This window comes from Oncorhynchus kisutch, linkage group LG3, assembly GCF_002021735.2.
Source record: "Oncorhynchus kisutch isolate 150728-3 linkage group LG3, Okis_V2, whole genome shotgun sequence".
NCBI lineage: Eukaryota > Metazoa > Chordata > Actinopteri > Salmoniformes > Salmonidae > Oncorhynchus > Oncorhynchus kisutch.
The window spans coordinates 65,151,397-65,156,207 of record NC_034176.2 but is presented as its reverse complement, the minus strand read 5'-3'; the positions used below and the strand labels follow the sequence as shown (position 1 = coordinate 65,156,207).

Sequence of the window (4,811 nt, the reverse complement as noted above, 5' to 3'; positions counted from 1 at the left end):
TGATATTCTGACAACATGGTGTGACAGTAAAATGGAAAACAAAAAATACATCTGTAAAAAAGAAAGAAACATTCCAGCATGGACCAAATACTGTCAATTGGGGATTCAAAAAATGTCAAAGAATTGTATGAGTTCAACAAAAAATAAGATTCAAAATAACTTGAAATGCATAGTGATGGTGAGGAAGATTGCTGTTTGACAGGGCTTTGAAACATCTAACTATGGCCTGACAGCACTCTCATGTCTCCTTGCCACACTTGGTTTTTAAATATATAATCTGATACCACGATCTCAATACAAGCAGCTCTCCTAAATGTCCTTCAGGTGTTTGGCGTTGAAACTTACCAGATGCATCATTGAATAATGTTAGTGAGTACCATGTCTATGAGAAGCCTAATCCCTCAGAAGGGGGTGTCACTGGACAGGGTGAGGTGATCAGGGTGTTGGTTGACGACACACTGGAGCAGCGCTCCTGGAGGGTGTTGTTATTGTACCAGACTACCGGCTGTGAAGCCCAGGGCCTTGGCCAAATCTTGGCACACTGAGACACAGCCGCTGGAAGAGCAGGCAGAACTTTCTACGGAAGCTGCGGTAAATCCAGAAGTAGAAGATGCAGTTGGGGAAAACGTTGGCGGTTGGCAGCCACACCACCACAAACTCATTCCACTCCGTAACTATAATGCCCGAGATGGCTGGTGGAAGAGAGAACGGAGAAAAATACATAAAAAGGGACAGCATAGGCTATGAAATAAAACCGACTATGCACAAGCATAGTCAGTCGAAGTCTACGCCCCTTCTTCAGTGATTGTCAACAGTACTACTTGTATAGCAGGAGTGGGAACTCTTCAATCAAATCAAATCAAATCAAATCAAATGTTATTTGTCACATACACATGGTTAGCAGATGTTAATGCGAGTGTAGCGAAATGCTTGTGCTTCTAGTTCCGACAATGCAGTAATAACGAACAAGTAATCTAACTAACAATTCCAAAAAAACGACTGTCTTATACACAGTGTAAGGGGATAAGGAATATGTACATAAGGATATATGAATGAGTGATGGTACAAAGCAGCATAGGCAAGATACAGTAGATGATATCGAGTACAGTATAACATATGAGATGAGTATGTAAACAAAGTGGCATAGTTAAAGTGGCTAGTGATACATGTATTACATAAGGATGCAGTCGATGATATAGAGTACAGTATATACATATGCATATGAGATGAATAATGTAGGGTAAGTAACATTATATAAGGTAGCATTGTTTAAAGTGGCTAGTGATATATTTACATAATTTCCCATCAATTCCCATTATTAAAGTGGCTGGAGTTGAGTCAGTGTCATTGACAGTGTGTTGGCAGCAGCCACTCAATGTTAGTGGTGGCTGTTTAACAGTCTGATGGCCTTGAGATAGAAGCTGTTTTTCAGTCTCTCGGTCCCAGCTTTGATGCACCTGTACTGACCTCGCCTTCTGGATGACAGCGGGGTGAACAGGCAGTGGCTCGGGTGGTTGATGTCCTTGATGATCTTTATGGCCTTCCTGTAGCATCGGGTGGTGTAGGTGTCCTGGAGGGCAGGTAGTTTGCCCCCGGTGATGCGTTGTGCAGACCTCACTACCCTCTGGATAGCCTTACGGTTGAGGGCGGTGCAGTTGCCATACCAGGCGGTGATACACCCCGCCAGGATGCTCTCGATTGTGCATCTGTAGAAGTTTGTGAGTGCTTTTGGTGACAAGCCGAATTTCTTCAGCCTCCTGAGGTTGAAGAGGCGCTGCTGCGCCTTCTTCACGATGCTGTCTGTGTGAGTGGACCAATTCAGTTTGTCTGTGATGTGTATGCCAAGGAACTTAAAACTTGCTAACCTCTCCACTACTGTTCCATCGATGTGGATAGGGGGTGTTCCCTCTGCTGTTTCCTGAAGTCCACAATCATCTCCTTAGTTTTGTTGACGTTGAGTGTGAGGTTATTTTCCTGACACCACACTCCGAGGGCCCTCACCTCCTCCCTGTAGGCCGTCTCGTCGTTGTTGGTAATCAAGCCTACCACTGTTGTGTCGTCCGCAAACTTGATGATTGAGTTGGAGGCGTGCGTGGCCACGCAGTCGTGGGTAAACAGGGAGTACAGGAGAGGGCTCAGAACGCACCCTTGTGGGGCCCCAGTGTTGAGGATCAGAGGGGTGGAGATGTTGTTGCCTACCCTCACCACCTGGGGGCGGCCCGTCAGGAAGTCCAGTACCCAGTTGCACAGGGCGGGGTCGAGACCCAGGGTCTCGAGCTTGATGACGAGCTTGGAGGGTACTATGGTGTTGAATGCCGAGCTGTAGTCGATGAACAGCATTCTCACATAGGTATTCCTCTTGTCCAGATGGGTTAGGGCAGTGTGCAGTGTGGTTGAGATTGCATCGTCTGTGGACCTATTTGGGCGGTAAGCAAATTGGAGTGGGTCTAGGGTGTCAGGTAGGGTGGAGGTGATATGGTCCTTGACTAGTCTCTCAAAGCACTTCATGATGACGGATGTGAGTGCTACGGGGCGGTAGTCGTTTAGCTCAGTTACCTTAGCTTTCTTGGGAACAGGAACAATGGTGGCCCTCTTGAAGCATGTGGGAACAGCAGACTGGTATAGGGATTGATTGAATATGTCCGTAAACACACCGGCCAGCTGGTCTGCGCATGCTCTGAGGGCGCGGCTGGGGATGCCGTCTGGGCCTGCAGCCTTGCGAGGGTTAACACGTTTAAATGTCTTACTCACCTCGGCTGCAGTGAAGGAGAGACCGCATGTTTTCGTTGCAGGCCGTGTCAGTGGCACAATCAAGTGTTTGCTGTCATTCAACGCGAGACGATTAGTTGTCATGCACATTTTTTCACTTGAGAAATACGGCACCAAACATAGTTATATGTGAAATTGCAAGACTAAGATCTCCTAGCCGAGTTAGGGTTAGCAAACAGAACCTAGGATGTTTGGCCTTTCGGCAAACACATTTACAAAGAACCAAACGTCCATTGTCTATCACGAACTTTGAATAAAATGTGAACTTACTCTGCCGATTGTCCGTAGTGTTAGTTCTTCAGTGAGTCGAAATTTGAGAAACTATCCACAGACAAATATTATTACAGACTTAAAACTATGGGACAATCAAGATGTGTTTGCTCCTGTCCTGACCCAAGTCACGTGCACAAGAATATGCACGTCGATGCATGCATACTAACCAAAGTCTTGCAGGTGTTTACATGGTTTTCCGCATGTGCCAGGTGATATATATTTGAGCAGCAAAGTCAGGTAAATAACACTTTCCTGTGTATAATTTGTCTCGGAAGTTCACCCACTGAATGACCAACTATACTGACAACCAGTATGGTTAACTGTAATTTTATTCAAGATTATTGCTTGTAAGGAAACGTTTCCCGTTTACACTGCTTAGTTTCAGGCTGTATACCAGAAGCTGCCGGTATCAGTCTGATTCAGCAGCCTACCCCAGTCACCTTACACCCAGCACATTGGCATTTCAACTTTACAGCCTTGTAGCCAACATTTGTTACGGGCATTTTGCTGAGCTCGTTTAGAAGAGTGGTGAGTGACTTTGGGAAAAACATGCAACCTGTCTTCATTTGAGATGTTCCATCAACAAGTTGTAAACCAACTGGTTATTTCTATAGGCCTTACTCACCATTATAGATAATTGCCGTCATGCACGGCGTCCAACATGTGTAGTACTCACAGGGACAAGCACCCTGGATGCTATGAGTCTGTTGCGCTCACAACACCTGGGGTCGTCACATCTTTACTCGCTGTCTCATTGCAGCAAGTCATGATGATTGACCAAGGAAAGAAGATGAGGCATGTTAATGTACGATGGATTGCAAACCAGTGACGCTGTAATAAAGTGGACCTCAATTATCCCGTGAGGAAAATATATGGGCACAAGTAAAAATTGAGGAAAACACCATGCAAAGGCGATCAGAAGCAGCGTTCTTCTCCTTGTCATCAGTGATGAGTATTTCAGCAGGTAAAACACTGCAATGTATCTTTCTAGACTTATAGATCATTGCGTTGAAGAAAGCCACAATGTGACAGAGGGAGTCTGGGCCTTCACTGTAGTCTTTCGCAAGACTGACGCACAGATTCAAGGGCGTGATGATCAGTCCAAACGCCGAATCAGCACCTGTGAGGGAAAGTAAAAAGTAGTGAGAGTTCCTTGACCAGCCGGACACCGATGAAGAAATCACCATAACAACTGTAATATTCCCCCAACGTGATCATCGCTGCTAAAACTGATATTATGCCAATTTTGATGGTCCGGTTCGGTTCTAGAAGCATTTTGCGTATCTGTGCTGGTTAGATTGGTGTCATCGGACAAATTGAGTGTTGCAAACAATGTCCTCAACTCTGGCATTAGTTTGTCACTTCCTCTGTAACCCCCCCCCCCCCCCCCATTTCAATGTTTTATTTCAGGTGAATTTACATGATAAAGTCGATTTACCAAGCCGTGGTAAACACAACAACAAATACCACTACCACACGTGTGGCACGGTAGGTGGTAGTCACGTGCCCCAATCAAATAATGTCAGGTAAATATATCAACCAAGAGGCACATTATTCTTCCTTGGCCATAAATAAATAGACACATTTTCATCACATTTTGGAGTTGGTGTCCATTGTTTTGTTGTATAATGTAGTCAACATTGTGTTGATACACTCATTTATTCTGTTGTGGTCTAGTTGTATGAGCAATGGCTCCATCGCCGCTCAATTCTTCTACAGGTGGAATCAGGTGAGGTGTAACAGTATAGCTTCCGTCCCTCTCCTCGCCC

At 45.3% G+C, this 4,811-nt stretch overlaps 1 pseudogene; it reads right to left on the bottom strand.

Moving 5' to 3' along the window:
* Positions 1–498: 498 nt before the first annotated feature.
* LOC109874565 (neuropeptide receptor 22-like) lies at positions 499–4,317 on the bottom strand (annotated as a pseudogene).
* Between the last annotated feature and the right edge of the window lie 494 nt (positions 4,318–4,811).